This window comes from Euprymna scolopes, chromosome 26 (genome assembly GCF_053919585.1).
Source record: "Euprymna scolopes isolate OS-2025 chromosome 26, ASM5391958v1, whole genome shotgun sequence".
Lineage (NCBI taxonomy): Eukaryota > Metazoa > Mollusca > Cephalopoda > Sepiida > Sepiolidae > Euprymna > Euprymna scolopes.
This window is the reverse complement of record NC_136507.1, coordinates 54,723,534-54,743,523: the sequence shown is the minus strand read 5'-3', so window position 1 is coordinate 54,743,523 and position 19,990 is coordinate 54,723,534. Positions and strand designations below refer to the sequence as shown.

General features: G+C 32.4%; 1 protein-coding gene across 16 annotated transcripts in view; it reads left to right on the top strand.

The window, feature by feature from the left end:
* The window catches only part of LOC145248063 (chitinase-3-like protein 1), a 154,380-nt gene that overhangs the window by 23,301 nt on the left and 111,089 nt on the right, over positions 1-19,990 (top strand). For 4 of the 16 annotated variants that reach the window (XM_080109836.1, XM_080109825.1, XM_080109838.1 and 1 more), the window contains exon 1: positions 17,368-17,493. The exons of the other annotated variants lie outside the window; for them this stretch is intronic. The gene's annotated coding sequence lies outside the window, so the exon portion shown is untranslated. Of the gene's footprint in view, positions 1-17,367; positions 17,494-19,990 lie in introns of those variants that run through there. 16 annotated transcript variants of the gene reach the window in all.

Genomic DNA, 19,990 nt, shown 5'->3' with positions numbered 1-19,990 from the left:
TCCCTTTTTTAGAATTTATTAGACAAAATTTAACTTTTATTTTACCGTGCCAATAAATATGATCATCACTGTATATATATATAAATGTAATTCTTGGTTCGTTCGTTATTAGTAGTCTAAATAACCACTGGACGGATGGCTTCTTCATTTTTGTATAATATGTTTACTGTATCCATGCGTGTTTTTATATATCTCTTTTTAATTATAACATTATACTTAATTTTTCTTTAATAAATAGATGGCTTTCTTTGTACCGATGAGCCATTTTTTTTATTTGGAGACATATCACCGCCTACCGTCACGTGACATCACTAAAAGGATCTATTGGTCTCACCACTACAGGCAGTATTGGTCTCGCTTAATGTAAAGAGAATGTGTTTATTTTTGCTTTTTTAATATAAATACAGCATCGTAATTTGTAACAATGAATGATAATAATTTTTACAGGAAAATTACGAAAATAGCCCCTAAAGTCCGTATTAATGAATTCGATATAACTCGAAGCAAAATGAATTTCTCGCACTACCGATGCTATTATTAGCACAAACAAGGTGTTTTCTTTTTTTATTTATTTAATTCAATATCTTAGTACATTAATTTACTAATTTTCTTTGAAATCGACACAGAAAACTAATATTTATCTCTAAATGGATTTTTACAATTAATTTATTTAACTTCAAAATTTAGCTGAATTGGTAAGATCGCCGTGAAAACATATTTCATAACTTTTTTTTCACGTGTGCAAATCTTTTTTTCCTTTGGTAAATTAAGTTTAGTCCTTAATCTTTCAAATACAATCAAAAAGTTGTTGGAAACCTACAAAAAAAAATCGTTCATTTTTGCCCGTATGGATATTAGCAGCAAATCAACCATTGTGGATCATCTTTTTACTATTCAGGAAATTAAAGATTCAATTAGATTCCTATTTAAGTCATCTAAATTATTTAGTGTGAAATGAGTTTAGGAATTTATATCCAAACCTAAATATTATTTTTACTTAAATAGAAATAACATTAATACACTAAACTAGCTAAAATTTGCATAGAATGCTCTGCTTTACGGTTGTTGTGAAAATGGAACGGACATTTATATTTCGTTCCCTTTTAAATTCGGTACATTCTTACATTACGTCCAACTTACCGTTCACATTCGACATGTCAACTTTTGTAGGTTTTCGGGTATGCTGACAAGGTTAGGGGTGTCTATTCCGAAAGCCGTTCTTAACATGGGGAGGTTTGAGGTGTCTATTCCGAGAGCCGTTCTTAACATGGGTAGATTGGAGTGTTTATTCGTTGTAAACGTACCCAACAACCTATAAATGTCGAAATTTCCAATGTGAACGGTAAGTTGGAAATAATAAAAAGATATACCAAACTGACTTTTTTCGCTTAAAAATAGAATTATTTCCTATTCGTTAATAACTTTTTTTTTTTTTACATCTTTTGTGTTTTGTATATATGAAGTACAATTGTTGAATGCTATTCTTTTGATTGTATTCGTTTGTGGGGGGCACAATTAAAAAAAAAGATTAAAACGGAGCGAAATTCAAGTTTCCGTTCCATTTTTACAACAACCGTACCAATAAGGGAAATTGATTTACTAGGATTTGTATTAGAAGCTGCTAGATGTATCAGAATTTTGGGGGAATGTTTGACACCCCTAACACGAAACTGCGAATAAAATATAAAAAAATTGTAATTTCTCTTTTAAAAGTGAGTTGTTTATTTTCTTTATGGAATATACTTCCAAAATAGACTATTAAAGTTGTTTAAAAAATAATAGAAAAACAGTGTTTACAAAGTGCCGGCGCGCCTTCACGCAGCCATTTATTTACGTAATGAAATCAATTGAATTTTACGAGCTAATTTTTTTCAATTTTTAAGCTATCAAAAGTTTTCTATTGGTTAAATGTTTACAATATTTTCAGGGTCAATGTGTAATTTTATGCTCTTTCAAATAAACCGAATATAATATTTTAGACAAACTTCTTTTTAAAATTCACCCTCCCATTTTGAAATGTCTATTAAAATTTTAATAATTAATTTATGTACCAAAGTTTTATATATCACAAATTGAAGATAAAAGATCAATAAATACTATATTGTAAATTAAAACAAAAATGGAAGTGTTTTTTTTTGGAAATTTACCTGTAAAATCCAAAATATAAAACTTTTTTTTTAACCACGTTGAGTTTTCTTTTAATTGGAAGCCTATGTTCTGCTTATATTGTCCAGTAAGTAATGGACAATGATGACAATTTTTCTATTTCATTCAATGTTTTCTTTTTTAGATACTTAAAAAAAGTTTCACTCGACAATAAAGAATGAAAATATAATAGATCAAAAATTTATGTATTTCTTGAAGAAAAGAAAAAAAAAATCCTCGAGTGTCTTTTTTTTAAAGGCAAAATCTTATAAGTAAAATTTGACTATTTTTAACCTATGGGAACACATATTTCTTCAAGGACAAGACTAGATGATTAACGCGAACGTGTGGTTTTTACTTCCTTCTGTCCATCCGTAGTTAAAAAAAAACAAAACATTTCCGGTTTTCGATAAAAACGTAAAATTCTTGCGTCATGGCGCCTTTTTAAAATAGGCGTTTAAAAAATTCTTTTATTTAAAAAATAAATGGATTTTAAAATATAATTATTGATAAATTTTTAACAATGAAGAATGGAACTACACATTAATTAGTAATTTTTATAGGTAAGTGATTTTTTGGAATTGTATCGATTTTTTATAATCGACGTAAGTTAAATTTCGTTTATTTTTTTTTCAAATCTTTTTAAAGAAAACCGATTTAAAAAAAAACAAATATTGCATAATTTGCTATTAAACCTGTTATTTTTTTAATTTGGCCTTTAATTGAAAAAAAATAAGGGGTTGAATTATATTTTTCAAGTAGTTATAAGCTTGGAAAGATAGGAGGTCGAATTATTCAATATTTTTTCACGCATTCGTAAGGTCGGTTTCTGACCCATCTAGCTGAGCACTTATTAAAATTATTTAATTGTTGAATTTTTTGCATTTTGGTTACATTTGTTAGTTTGCAATCGCTGATAGCCCAATCAAAAACTTGAACACAAGACGAAATTAAAAAGAATGGTACACCTGCAGAATTTGACCTGCCCCCTCCCCTTTGATTCCAATTATGGTTAGTTGTTCAAATGTTGAAACACTGAATCAACATTTTATTTTATTTTTTTTTTTTTTGCATAATTAATTAATTAATCAATGATGGGAATATTTTTTCTGTGTATTTTCTTAATATCTGTTGACAAAAGAAAAAACAATTTGTACATTCTCCTGAAAAAAAATCAAACTTTTCTCTACTTTCACCTACCTATTTACAGTGTTCATATAAAGCATTCATCTTTTCCTTTTATGATAAAAATTCTGTTTTCAAAAAGAAACGTTTACTGCCAAATTTCTTCTTCTTTTTTTTTTTTTTTATTAAAGTGCAAGTTTTCCTGAAGAAAATAAAACCCTTTCCCCTAACAATTTATGGTAAAAAATGAATCTTTTTTTGAGGAAAAAAACACAAGTTTTATTGATAAAAAAAGAATTGCAAAAAATAATAAAAGTAAATAAATAATACAAAATGCAATTTTTCTTGAGGAATGTGTTCCATTTTAACAAACTAAGCCACAGCAACGAGTAGCCGGGTACAGCTAGTATGTATATATTTATATATATATATATATATATATATATATATATATATAATTAAAGAATGCTACCTAACTACACAATATATATATATATATATATATATATATATATATATATATTTATATATGTATGTGTGTGTGTGTGTGTATGTGTGTGGAAGTATAATATTTATATTATCATTATAGTTTCACGGTTATGCGACAGGATTGTATTCAGAGATATAGAAAGTCTTAATAACTTTTCACTTTGAATAGCTTTACTTGTTATATATACTCTTTATATATTCCTCGACGCGAGGATCGAAAGCGTTTGAAATGGTCAATAAAAGAACTCTCGGGTCCATATTCCACGAATTACTACTGGAGACTCGAAAACTTGCTCGCCAGGTCAACACAGTAATTTGGAAAAAAAAATGAAATGAGAATATTCTGTCGACTTCAATATATATATATATATATATATATATAGTTATTCACATACAGTACTGTTTCGCTGCTCATCATTGCGACTAGACAAGCGACTACTTCAAGCTAGGATCGAAACCCAACCGCCCATATGACAGTCGGCTCTTCTAAACTTCTAACCGTTGCGCTATTCGGCTGCTGCTATGCAGCCAGTGAATTAACAATGTTTTTACATTGTCCAGATACCTAACCTCAATTTCTTTACACAAAGAGCATCGTTTCATAGGCTAATGGTAATTTGTATATCGCTTCCAAATATGCTCAACCCAAGAAAGGGAGCATTATAGTCATCCATGTTTTTCTTATGTATTTGTAATCGAAAACTTTCGTAAAAATATCGCATGCATAAATCTATACTAAAAGCTAAGGCAAACAATTTTTTAAAAATTAAATGTTGTTTTTCAAATCAATATTAGTATTTTAATATTCGCTTCTGGGCCACTATTTTTTTTTTTTTTTTTGCCAATTGAAAAGGGAGAGGAGAATGTACTTTCCCTCTCCGGAATACTTTTCTAGCACCATATAGTTCGAATTATGAATTTGATGAGATACAAATTTCAAAATGCGACAATAAGTTCGCTAAATTCATTTGTATATTAATACGCTTGTCCGTACGTCCTGTGTCACAAAAAAACAAAAACAAAAAACAAAACAAAAAAATCATCATCGCGAACATTAATTAATGAGAAACGCATTACCCCCTTTATAGTCGCTTTTTATTTGTTAAAAATCATTAAAACCATTCCCAAACATTTTATTACCATTATTACCTACTTATATGTCATGTTGAAATTAGTACAAATTGCAAGATAATTCAGGTGAAACGATTATTACATACTGAAGTGTCATGTCGAAATAAGTAAAATCATATAGTCCTTTTGTTGATTATGGATCTTCTAAACCTACGCATTTCAGGTGAAAACATTATTACCTACTTACATGTCATGTTGAAATTAGTACAAATTGCAAATTCAGGTGAAAACATTATTTCCTCCTTAAGTGTCATATCGAAATAAGTATAATCATACGGTGCTTTTGTTTTTAGGGATCTTTTAAATCTACGCATTTCAGGTGAAAAATATTACCTACTAAAGTATCATGTCAAAATATTTACAATCATACGGTGCTTTTGTTGATTAAGGATTTTTTAAACCTACGCGTTTCAGGTGATAACTATATTACCTACTTGCATGTCATGTTGAAATTATTACAAAGCGATTAGTAGAAAGCAGTTTTCTATAAATACTGAAACCCAGACCCATTCCTTACATACACGTGTAATCCAAGATGTCTTAAATACTAAACAACTTGGGGCTATCAGACCTTACATAAAATCGACCTGACTTAATATCACGTGTGTATCAAGCACATTTAGCTAAAATTTTGAAAGACTTTAAACACAAACCTGCTGGGAATTCTATTTGCAAATGTTTGTTATTGAATTTCAAAAAAAGAAGGCTATCACACTGCCACATGATCATAGTTGCGAGATCAGGATAAGATCAGAACAGTTCATCAATTCTTAACCTAAAGATCCAGACTTTCGTGATTTAATGGTACGTGGTCCAATCTCAATGTAATTGTTTGATTATGTGATCAAATGTTTCTTACTGATGTGTGTCTGTGGTTTTTTTTTTTTAATTTTCAACTACCGAGGAATTTGCACGGATTCTGCTAGTGTTTACGAGGGGTGTGCAATAAGTAATGCCCCTGACCCACTTCTAGTTTTCTGATCTAGCTGAAATTTTGCATGTGCAATGATTTATATCTCTACGGGTTATATGGCAAATTACAGCCCTGAGCTAATTGTGGTTTCTGTTTTACAAGTGTTTGAACTGAGTCAGGTGTGAAATGGAGCCTGTTGAATGTCGAGCAGTGATTTTTGATGAAATGAAAGAAACTTATGGTGATAATGCCCCCTTATATGACCTTGTAAAACGCTGGCATCGTGAATTTAAACATGGCCGGAGATCTGTGGAAACAGCTCCCAGACCTGATCGCCCCCCTTCTGCCATTGATGAGGTATCTGTCCGTCAAGTTGAGGCTGCCATTTTGGAAGATCGGCGCATTAATATTCGCCAAATAGCCCAAGATGTCAAGATTAGTACAGGGTCTGTGGAAACTATCATTCATGATCATTTGCATATGCATAAGGTGTCTGCCAGATGGATTCCCAGGTTGCTCACACCATTCCAGAAGCGAGAACGCGTCGAGTGCTCGAGGATGAATTTGGAGATGTGCTAAGATGAGTCAAAGTTTTTGAAAAGACTGATTACACAGGATGAAACCTGAGTCCATCACTATGATCCAGAGACCAAAGCCCAGTCAATGCAGTGGAAGCACTTGGTCTCACCATCTCCAAAGAAGGCAAGGGTGCAGCCCTTCGCTAGCAAGGTCATGCTCACAGTCTTCTGAGTAGTGATGACAGATTTCCTGGCAAAGGATACCACAATTACAGGAGCGTATTATGCTTCATTTTTTAGGAAATTAAGGGAAGCTATCAAAATCAAGAGGCGGGACAAGATCAGCAAAGGTACCCTCCTTCTGCAGGACAACGCTCCGGTCAACAACTCGTATGTCACCAGATCAGAAGCAAGGGCGTGTGGTTATGAAATCTCTCCCCATCGTCCCTACTCTCCTGACCTTGCACCCTCTGACTTTCACCCCTTCCAAGCCATGAAGTTGTTTTTTAAAGGAAAGCGTTTCCCAGATGATGCAACCTTGATTTCTGAAGTCACGCCGTGGTTGGAGGATCAACCTGGGGTGTTCTACAAAAACGGTCTCCATAAAACGATGGGAGAAATACATAACTGGGTGGTTCCTATGTAGAGAAAGACTAATAACTGTGCCAAGTTTCGTTACTCTACTGCTACGGGAAGTGGGTCAGGGACATTACTTATTGCACGCCCCTCGTATATTATTTCACTTACCTTTTAAAAGTTTTTCTAACAAATTCCACTTCTTTCTTGTTAGTAAAATCTCCAAGTTCTATTAAAAAAAATGTATGGTAAAACTAAAGCAATACAATTGAACATATTAAAAATAGATCGATCACTTAACATGTACCACACTGTAAACTCGAAAAGAAACATTAATGTAAGTAAAATTTGTAATTCTAATTTGTAATTACTATTTGTAATTCTCAGTTTGAATTGCTTAACGAATATCTATTATGTTAAGACGGTTGTCCCTACAGCCGTTATCATGCTAACCACCCCTTTAAAAGAAAGTGGAATATTCCAAATAGGACAGTGGAAATAATAAAAACAAAATAATTGGTGTCGCATTTAAGGCAAAGCTAATAAAGTCAGTTCTATATTTATCATTCAAACACTACCGTGTTTGTGTGAATATATGGTTAAGTGGCAGTCTTAATAATTTAGAACTGCTTTAAAGCTTCACCGTTCACTCATTTTTCGACCAAATTTCAAACAATTATTACCGTTTATAGGTCACTTTCTTAGCTATATTGCGAAAAAAAAATAATTCAATGTTCGTTCAGACCAATGATGAATTTTCTGATGTTCAAAATCGTAACAATATGTAAGGAGGTGAATGACGCTTTTTATGACTGGTTTCCATAGTAACTACGCCACTTCGGCGACTACTGTTGCTACTAATTCACTGCTGTCGCTAAAAGAGAAGTAAACAGTGAAACAGAGAATGAAAACATGAAAGGGAGATAATTGGGGGAATTTTGAAATTGAAAGCCGACAAGTGCCGTGCATTGCTATTACATATGTGTTTATGGGGGCAAAGAAAAAAAAATCTCCATTCTGGTTGATTGATTGTAAAATGCCCTGGGCGAACTCCCTTCAGGATGATTGATTGCAAAATTGCCTGGAAATGTCCCTTCTAGTTGATTAGTTATAAAATGCCCTGATTGATTGATTGTAAAATGCCTCGGAAAGATCCCTTGTGGCTGATTAGTTGTAAAATGCCCTGGAAAAGTTCCTATCTTGTTGATTAGTTATAATATGCCATGAAAAGGTCCTTCTGGTTGAGTAGTTGTAAAATTCCTTAGAAATTTCTCTTCTGGTTAATTGGTTATAAAATGCCCTAGCAAGATCCCTTCTTCCACTTCATTCTGACACCATTTGCTTAAAACTAATATAACTTAATATAGTTAACATTTGACCTGTGTGCCTATTCATAATGATCGATTAGTTAGTTCATGAAGGAATCATGTACACACAAATATATATAATTTCCACTAGTCGGTCCTGGATGAAACTTTTTCTGTTGTGTAATGAACAAAACTTATGTTTTTTATAGGAGGAACAGTTATCTGGAAACAATAAATAAAATGTTTACACTAAAATTTGGAATATGCTTTTCTATTTGGCCTTTAGTATTTATGAGTTATTCTTGTAAACGAGTGTACACATTACATAAAAAAATCCGTAGATAAAATATCCTTTGCCAGTGTTCGCACCAGTATTGATATACATATAAAATAAGTATATCAATATAATAAAATAACTCCCGAATAAGTAAAATGTAAAAAGAAAATAAAAACGAAATAAGTTGGAAACTTTAAAAAGGAAAAAGAAAAGAAATGCGCATAAATCGGTATAGAAAGTAGAAAAAAACTTTTATTGTGAAAATAGATTTTCTTTCTCAATTTCCCAAAATACTTAAAACGGATCTGTCCGATAGTTTTGTACTAGATAACTTTTCTGTGAAGAGGAAAAGAGTAGCAACCCTAGTTGAAGTCAGTGTTCCTAACCAGAGCTGAGAAGGAAAATTCAGAGTGCCCCTTTAGGTGAGTTCTATTTTCCCTCATTAAAAAGCAACCTTATCTCTCTCTCTCTCTCTCTCTCTCTCTCTCTCTCTCTCTCTCTCTCTCTCTCTCTCTCTCTCTCTCTCTCTCTCCCCCTCCCTCTTTCGCTCTCTCTTTCCGTCCTCCCCATCTCTCCTTCTCTCTGTCTGTCTGTCTGTCTGTCTCACTCTCTCTCTCTCTCTCTCTCTCTCTCTCTCTCTATATATATATATATATATATATATATATATATATATATATAAATGGAAATGTATAAAAAAAGAATACGAAAAGTATAAAAGCTTATAATTTTTCTTTATTCGTTTTCAGTTGGTGACGTGCAGGAATACAAAATAATATTATGAAAAAAAAATTAAAAAGCTTTTATATATAACTACATACACATGTGGGGTTTAGTTTAGCTAGTTGAACAACCAGATTCATTGTTATTTCCACAAACAGGTTAATATTTCCATTAGCCAATTTTACTTCCTCAGTTTTTGTTCCGTTTTTGTATCGGAGGGACACATTTTTTTTCTCTGAATGTATCGAATTAATAGGTGATCGTATTTCAACACCTGCGTGCTTGGAGTACTTTTTCTTATTCCTATTTTAGGTGTTGTATTAGTTTAGTATTTTATTTAATAATTTAAGTTTTCTTATATATTATTACCCTAAAGTAATTTTTATACTGTGTCCTCGTGATGCGGCAAACAAATAAATATTCAAGTAAAAAAAAATCGTTATGTAATAAAGAAAAGATTGCACGTAAGAAATTATAAAAGGTAAATGCGGAGTGGTGGGTGGATCGCGCTTTTTTATTCATCTGTTTTTCAAAATGGCATCCTAAACAATTTTGCGTTAATTTCCGAACCTGAAATAGACATTGATTCATATGCAAATGAAAGCTTGGAGAGAGAGAGAGAGAGAGAGAGAGAGAGAGAGAGAGAGAGAGTCGTAGTGTGAGAAAGTTTCTTTGTTTGAAAGTCTATAAATAATTGGAGTCTTCAAAGCATGAGAGCGAATAAAATCGTCCAGGACCACAAAAATAAAAGACGCCATCATGGCCATGTGAAGTAGGAGGAAAATAGGAAAAAGAAAGATAAAAAAAAGCGAAAATGTGATGAAATGTAAGGAAACAGAGGGAGAGGAGGGAAGAAACGTAGAGATAAATAAAGAGAACATGTGTTGTGTTAAAGAAATATAAAAGAAAAAGGAAGAAAAAACGAATAAGAAGATGGAATAGAAATCATAGAGAGTAATGACAGGAGTATGAGGAAAAAACAAGTAAATAGAAAGTGTATTAAATGTATACTAAGATTAGAGAGAGAGAGAGAAAGAGAGAGAGAAAAAGAGAAAGAGAGAGAGGGGGGAAAGGGAGGAAGAGTAAGAAGAGAGGTAAAGAGAAAGGAAAGAGAATAATAATAATAAAAAGGAAAGTAAACGGAGAGTAGGTAAAAAAAAAAGAGATAGAGAAAGGAGCAGTGTGCGCTTGTGTGCGAGAGGGGAAAGTAAATAGATGAATAGTTAATGAAAGAGGTTAAGGGACGATGTATCTAGTAAGTTATGAAAATATACATGACAAGCTACACGGAAGCTTCCAGATTTCATCCCCCATAGGGAATCGTTCTGTTAAAATCCATAGAATTTATGTTACCTGGTGTTTTATATATGCACCTGATATTTAGTTTATCTAACTAACCAATTAAATTCATTGTTATTCCAACCCATGGCTTAATGTTTCCTTTAGCCACTGGCAAAACTTCTCTCGGACAAATGTTCAGCTGACATTTACTTCCTCTTATTTTTTTTTTCTGTTTTTGTGAATGTGTTGAATTAATATATGACCTTATTTTAAATCTTAGATTAGATTAGTATTTTATTTAATGATTTAATTTATGTTGCTATCATAAAGTAAAGTTTATTCTGTGTATATAGTTGTTTGCTAGAATTAAACTAGTTCGGGGGGGGCCTTTAAAGTTTATAATTTAACATTTTTCACTACACAGGTAGTTTAAATTTCTACATGTACTGACCCGTTGTATTATTTTCGACTTGATTATTGGCAAACGTCCTCCTTCTTTGAGCTCCCAGTAATAAGCCGCTAGTGCTGTTTTTATTCTTTTCTTATTGAATTTGTTTGTTTGTTTTCCCCCTGTTGTAATATCTGGTTTTAAAATCTAGGAAAGTCATACCCACGTAGTGCTTATTGTGATCCGGGCTTTCTTTAGCAAATATTTTGGCTAGACATTTATTTTGTAGTCGACAAATTGTACGAATTTTGCAGTTACAACTGATTTTTTCATTATTAACTTTCTTATTTCTACTTTGGTGATTGTTATTAGGGTTTGTGTTATTATTATTCATACCGTTATATTTTCTTCTGTTTTAATCACCATTTCTAAGGTTTTGCAATAACAAAGTGAGAAATTAGAAATTCAACTTCAAAGTAAATTCGACATAGCCATAGGAAACAGGATCCGTTTCGCTTATACAATAACAGAACACAAGAAGGGGAAGTAACAATCAGACGAAGTTTTGTCTGAAAGAATTCCCGCCATTGACTAATGGAAACATTAACTCGTGAGCCGGATAAAACTGAAACTGATTCATTAGCTAGCTAAACAACACCACGTGTATATATAAAACACTTGGTAACGTTAATTTTATGCAATTTATCCTCATAATTCTCTATGGGGAATGAAACACAGAAATATCTATGTACCTTAATTGTTTATAGCTTACTACCTAGCTCTACTCACCGTAAATACTGTAAATCGATACAAAACATTTTCTGTGGATACATGAAATAATTTCATGTATCCACATAAAATGTTACGTATCAATTTTCAATATTATATAAAAGGAACATTGTTTGTGTCTCTGTCTGTGTGAGTTCATTCCCTGTGCATTCGGAAACGGCTGGACCATTTTTTTTTTTTTTTTTTCATACGAAGGTACTTGATATGAGTGTTTTACGTAGGGTTTGTATCGGAATGCGTCTGATACGCATTGAAAACCGTATAAAACGAACAGTAAGTTCTTCTATAAGACAGGGGTGCGTTTGAAATTAATGTTTTTTTAGATCAGAATTGAACAATGATACTTGACTTTTGTTCGTTTAACTTTAATTCAAGTGATTATGTAAAAATAATTTCATAAAATCAACAGTGGGATGTCCCTAATAAAAGCAGGTAATCAGTAGATTCGATTAGAAAATGGATGATTTCACCGATTTCAATGACAATAAAATTATGAGAGGGTGAAAACTTTGTTAATCCTCATTTAATCCCGGGCAACGTCGAGTCACTCTGCTAATATATATATACAGGGTGACCCCTCCCTCCAAAAAACAAAAAAACAAAAGCTAAATGGAGGCCATCTAGAACATATGCTGTAGAATGGAGGAAAAAAGGCCAAAGATCCTTGTGTTTTGATGTGATGTTTTGAATATAATAAACTAGTTATGACCAAAGTTTCATTTCATTCGGACAAGACACTAAGAAACGGGGGCTAATTAGAGTTGGAGCCCGTTTTTTGGGGGTCACCCTGTATATATATATATATATATATATATATATATATATATATATATATATATATAGTGGGTGCGGCTTAATTATGCAACACCTAACTTTTTTATATAATTCCTCAAACATATATTGAATCTTGAAAGTTTTCTTATCAAAACACTGTTTCATACAGACTACCATATACTTATAATGCATTAAATCCTAAATATTTTGATTAAAGTTACTTTTTTTTATATATGATAATAATTTTTTTGTACAATATTAAGTGTCCAGTTAGATTATGCAAAATGTAAAAAAAAATGATTATTTTGTTGTTTCAAATGCTTTTATTCAACAAATACACAATCAAGATGAATAGAACACACAGTAAACTAAAAAATGAAACAAAGAAAACACTTGCAAGATTATTTACTTCATATTACGAGTCAACATAGCCTCCTCCATTTTTGACGGTTTTCAGAAAACGCTTGTCGACGGCAGAAGTAAGTTTTTGGACTTCACACGGCTTAATTGATGTACATGCTTTCACTACTACATTCTAGAGAGCATCCAAGGTGTTAAATTGCGTCCCATTAGCATAAATTATCCGCTTGATGATGGTCCACAAATTTTCGATTGGGTTTAAGACGAGGCTGTTGGAAAGCCAAACCATCAATCTGCCTTCTGTGAAACCGTGATCCTTTAACCAACTCTATGTGTAATGGGAATTATGCGCATGTGCATTATCCTGCTGAAATACCAAGGATTTTCTCTCCATAAAAGTTTGATTTTTTAGCCAGGGAATAAAGAAGTCCGTAAGAAGCTGGCAGTAACCCTTGGAATCAATTGTTAACCCCTATGGCACCCTAAATGGTCCAATAATCTCATTGTCTTTAATTCCTGCCCAGAACATTATAATTCCACCGCCTTACAATCGGTGGATCCGTGGTGCAACTTGGCCACCATTCAACATCCAAACAGACGACTATCCGTCTGGTCCATCCAGCGTCGCTCGGCATTCATCAGTGAAGACAACGTTCTTGAAATCCATCTTTAGATACTGTTCAGCCCACTGAACACGATTTTTTTTTTATTTTTGCTCAATGGAGGCTTTATTTTCGAGCTCTTCACTTTTCTAAGACTCTTTAATGTCTCGCACCTTGAAGTTTTCGACATTTGAGGCATTCCAGCTCGCAGAAAATTTTTCTTGCTAGTAGAATGGGTGTTCTAACCATCTCCCTGGCAATCCGGCGCTTATTCCTCTCATCAAGTTTTCTTAAACGAGCTCTCTCGTGTACTTTTCTACTAGTCTTTTGAGTGCATTTATGGCGAGGGGGGTTAGTTGGGTGTATTTACGTCGAGGGGGTGCCACTGCTACGAGACTGTCGATGCACATTCCATTGATGTACTTGTAAAAAGGGATGCGACGTTGCGGTGATGAAACAGAGGTTGGAACCTGCTTGACAGTTTAGGACCTATTTTGAACTCGGTTCAATAGATAGAGACTAGTGATTGATGTATTAGTCCATGTGTTGGCAACAACATTCTATGAATGGGGGAATGGTAATTCTGTAGATATATATGATATTATGGTATTAGCAGGTGTGAGTATTTTTTTAAGGTGGTAGCGTGATCCCATTTCTTTGCAGCGACTTTAGCGATATATTCTATATATTGTTCCGATTCATGTTACCTATGAATGCTAGGCCAAAACAGGGATAAAAGAACCAAAGATGATTATCGCAGAGACAGAAGATGCTCATTGACCGTAGTCTTGAAAAGACTAAGACTACAGGTAAACAATCGGCAGGAAGAGATTTCCACAAGCCTGAAGTTCTTCGAAAGAAGCTACTGGAATAAGAAGCTGAATTATAACGAGGTATAAAGACAGCAAATTTAATGAATGCATCTTATTTTGAAAGTATTTCGTCTGTTTGTCTGTCACACTTTAGTTTAAAATATTATTTTCATCGATTTTTCAAGCTTCAATTTAAAATCATAATTTCGTTGGTCTGTCACACCAAAATCTGAAATAGCATTTTACACAATTGTATTGACACATGTGCGTCCAAGAATTCAGATTCCTGTCCTGCTTAAATTTAAAATAGTGTTTTCGTCGGTCTGTTATAACTGTTTGAAATAGTATTTTCGTCTGTCTGCTATGCTTAAGTTCGAAATGGATCTATCATTCTTAAATCTGAAATATAATTTTATTTGATAAACGCACAAATTGAACAGACGTATTTTACGTCAATATATTTGTTTATTTCCAAGAACCACTTCAACAATTAATATGAATTGTCAATAATTGTTACGTTATAGTTAAGAAAGAAAATGAAGCATATTAAATGGGCGTACATGTATAATAAAATGGAAACGTGCATGTGTATTGAAATGGAAATAAATGAAAAATTGAGGAATACTAGGGTCACCAATCAGCAAGTGCTAATTGTAAATGAAAAATCTATGAAAATATTATTAAATAAAAAAAAACATTTATATAACTACAAGTTTAAAAATGATAACAGTCATTTTTAGTCAGAAATGTTCATTTGTAAAAAAATATGACAACTTGCGTTTTGGTTAAGAATATTCGGTGGACATCAGACACGAAGCATAAAAGTGTATATGTCTATTTTTATTTGTTTATGTGAGTATGCACGTGTGAAAATTTGACAGCGTAGCGTGTGTGTGTTGGTTTACCAATTAAATTTTGTTAGTGCGTGTGTATATGTATGCGTGTGATAGAACTAGTGCGTTAGTCTTGAAGTGTTCCTTCCTTGTTGCTTCCTCCGATGAAAGGCGCAGTGCTAAGGGACATATCCTCTTGTGTCTTTCAAAGTGTGCCAAGTTTAATTTCTTTTTCTTGATTATTTCCTCATTTTTGTAAGGTATTCTAAGTTGGTATCTGTTTGGTAGATTGTGGCTTTAAAACAATTTATATTGATTGAAAAATATTGAGCTAACACCTTCCGGTGAAAACTGACTTGCTTTCGAAAGTTAAGAGGAACACGCACCCCAATGGAGCGGAAAAAGAAAGAAGGTGGCTATTCAAACCAGTCGTATTTTGGCGTTCATTCAAATCATATGTTAATTTCACTACAGGTTTATTACGCTGACGTTTTATTTATTTATTTATTTATTTATTTATTTTGCTGGTCTGTCACGCTTACATTTAAAATCGTATTTTCGTTGCTCTGTTATGCTTAAGTTTAAAATAACATCTTACTTGCATAATTTATTATTAATGATTAAATTTATTTTGAAATAATACATTTACGCAAGGTTAAATAATATTCAGCAATGTTTTTCTCTTTCTTTTCCCTTAAAAATAATTGCAATTGTCAAATATTCTTTGAATAAATAAAGCGACTATTTATCTTCTCTGTTTGCTGTAACAATTTTAACAATTGCTTCTTAAAACAGTGGATATTCGCTTTCTTCTCACCGTAAAAAATAATTATCAAGTAAAAAAATGTTTTTCAACAAATAAAAAGAAAAATTTCGACCGTTTTATCCGATTTATTAATTGTAATAATTTAAAGTGTTTCATAATAAATATACTCTCTTACCTTCTTACTGTAAAATTAATTCCCAACTAAATATTCTTAAAAAAAAATACATCTACTATTCTTAAAAAAAATGCATATTATTATATTAGTTGATATTGTTATGAGAGGGAATATTTCTATATAAAATTTTCTGTATAAAAATAATATAAAGTTATAATAAAATATTCTCAGTCATAGTTACTAAAATAAATTAAGTTTCATGTAAAAATTAACGATAGAACAAAGAAATCAAAAATAGAACATTTTATAATATTCCGAAAGGAACTGGAGCATTCCGAAGAGATCTAGAGTACTCTGGATGAATATGGATGAATTCTGGAAGTATCTATAACATTCAAGAAAGATCGAGAAATATGCAAATTAGTATCTATATAACTAGGCTGCTTCAAAGCAGCAGATTAGTTGCTAAGATGCTATTAACGAGATACGGATTGAACAAAATTCCTTTTAGACCCGTTTCAGGAATAATAACAAGCCGTAAGGAACAACAAAAAAATCTGCCAACCGTGACATGAAAAAAAAACGGGAATGTTTAATAAGATTTTGATTTCTGAATATAGCTCACTGACAAAAAACAAAAACAAAAACAAACAAACAAACAAACAAAAAACAAAGAATTTTCCCTTGCAGAAAGCATTTTATTTGGGGCTATAGTTGTTATCTCTCTTGCCTTCTTCAAAACTTCAATCTTATTCATTTTCCAAACCAGTAGCCGTATTAGTAATATAAACTGTATTTTCTTGTATTTTATTTTCCTGTATTTCATGTTAAAATAAATGTTTTTGTATTTTAGCATGTGTTTTGTATTTTATTTGTATGTGTTTCATGTTAAAATAAATGTTTTTGTATTTTAGAAGGTGTTTTATATTTTATTTGTATGTTTCATGTTAAAATAAATGTTTTTGTATTTTAGCATGTGTTTTATATTTTATTTGTATGTGTTTCATGTTAAAATAAATGTTTTTGTATTTAAGAATGTGTTTTGTATTTTATTTGTATGTGTTTCATGTTAAAATAAATGTTTTTTTGTATTTTAGCATGTGTTCTGTTAGATTTTTCTTTTTAATTTGTTGCATGCTTCTAACCCTGAGACGAACACGTAACAATATTGATAAACACGCGTATAGAATGGACGCATCTCAAGAATTGATCTTTTGTTGTTTGTTATATAATTATGAATATCATTCATTTGTTTAATTTCTTTGTAATTGTCTCGAATAGGATTCCATAAAAAGAATCACATAAAAATAGCAACAATTGGAAACAAATGGTCGGACAAGTTTTGTCCTTTTTTTTTTTCTTAATGAAAAATGCAACGGATTAGATTGCACAAAACTGTTTTTTTTTTTTAATTTATTTATGGTACAACAGCATCGTGATAGTAAAAAAAAGAAAAATCTACTTTCAAAGATCAGTCACACGACCAAGTGTTCGGGCCGAGCGCTTGTAACAACTCTTCAATCATTTAAATGCTTCGGATATACTTTGGTCATTTTCAAGAGTCATAAGGTATTGTAGTTATTTTTTATTAATGAGTCACTGTTTATCAAGGCAAAAACCACTCGAGGATACTGGTTAATGAGATGGAATGATTATCAGTTAAAATATCATATTAGAATCGAAAATAAGTAATGAAATGAACTAAGTTTGATTACTTATAGGATGGTTTATGACGAGTAGTGTTTTTATTTTTCAATTTTCACCCCAAACAAGGCAAGTGCCACTTTGAAGTAGAGTGCTACTATTGGGGACATAATTTGAGGGGGCATTATGAAGGGAGATAAGTAAAAAGATGTTTGTTCACATTACACTTGAACTTCTGCATATCAGTACAATTGAGAAAGAAGAATCCCGGAAGGGAGTTCCAAAGACTTGCAGTTCTGGGGAAGAAACTATTGAAGTAAAAGTCTTTCTTACACCTAGGGATCTCTACTGTAAAGGGGTTGGACTTAGTTGCTTGTCGGGGGTAGTTACGTCGAGGAGGTAGAAGTGCTTGCAGTTCGTCAGAGCATTCACCATTAAAGTATTTGAGATCAGGCAGAGGGATGCAACATTTCATCGATGAGACAGAGGCTAGATGACAGTTCAGGACCTATCAGGTTGACGACTCTCTTTTGAACCCTGTCCAGGAGTGAGAGACAAGCATTAGATGCACCAGCCAAATGTGACAACAGTACTCCATACATGGACGAATGGTGGCCTCATAGAGGTACAGGATACTTTCAGGCGTAAGTAATTTTCTGGCACGGTAGAGAGAGCCCACCTTCTTTGCAGCAGCCTTGGCAATGCTCTCAATGTATATATTCCAGTTCATGTTCCCTGTAAACGTTAGGCCGAGGAGTTTAAATGAAGTACTTTCAGGCAGTGTGTTCTTGGCCATTGCTATTGGTGGTAGAAAAAGTTTCTTGTAGTTATTGAAGGAAAAAAGCTTAGTCTTGGCAGCATTGAATGTGACCATCCATTTTTGTCCCATTCCGCTACAGATTGGAGGTCATCCTCTAGTGTTTCTGCCATTTCCTTGGATATGTGTTCATTTGTTTTCCCCTCGTGCCTGTTATAGAGAGTGGTGTCATCAGCAAATATACCCATCTCCGAAACAATTTTATCAAGGAGGTCATTTATGAATATCAGGAATAATAAAGGTCCAAGGATAGACCCCTGGGGTACTCCCGCATTTATATCATATTGTTTAGATGTACGACTGTCGAGGACAACCTGGAGTTTTCTCTTACTTAAGAAGGATTTAATTAAATTATGCATTCTTCCAGTGATACCATATGATCTAATTTTCCTTAGAAGACCATCGTGCCATACCCTGTCAAAAACCTTAGATATATCAAGGGCTATCATGCTAACATTTCGATTTAAAGACTACTATGTTGTTATGCACAAGAAACCCGTCCCGATTGAATGTATTTCATAGATGGGAAACTTCTGTAGCTTCTCGATACATCCTTGTTTGTTTTTGTAAAATCTTTTATTGTTGTTAATTCATTTTCTTTTTTGTATGCGTTTAAATTCGGGTTACGTTGTGATAAGATGATTTATTCTATCGAATATAAATCACCTGAATCCATATAGAATCATTATAATTATTAGGGCTTTCATTGTTTTGACTCTCGAGTGTGTATCCGTTGATATCTTATATGCTTTTATATAGAGTGATGTGGTTCTCGGTTAATTAACTGTGTCTAACTGTGTCGGATATATACTCGAGAGTCAAAATAATGAAAAGAATATGCCGTTGTCATAGCCCTAGTAATTATTAACGAGAATATAAACTACTACTACTACTACTACTACTACTACTAATAATAATAATAATAATAATAATAATAACCATATTCCTTTCACGTTAAAGGCGGATTCATTGTAAATTTGAACACAAATTACATAGAGCTTAAATACTTAGTTAATATCTATTGAAATTTAACACTGAAGTTTTGATTACAATTTATTTATATATATATATATATATATATATATATATATATATATATATATATATATATACCAGCAGACTATCCTGCATTGCCCGGTCGTCAAATACCCTTAAATATGATATTTCTATTAATGCAGTATTCGTATTTATTATTCTAGTAGTTCAGCCCGGCTTTGCTCGGGCCCTATGTATTGTTCATAACTTTATATGCATATATATATATATATATATATATATATATATATATATATATATATATATATATATATATATATATATATTAAAAAGTTTGTCTCATGTCCAGGTGACCTACATCAAAAATTTCGGAGGAGTTCGGTAGACTCTGCAAAGGTTAACTATTTCAACTTTTCCTTCTTAGCAGCCTAAAAACTGATTACAAAACTTGCTGCATATCTGAATACCCTTTATGTAAAATTTCAAATATTTACACCCAAAATTGGCTGAATAGTTTGCTAGAGACCGCAAAGGTCAAATCTTTTGAACTTTAACTCCTTAGCAGCCAAATTTTTGGCCAAAAACCGAGTAAAAAGCTTGCCCTATACC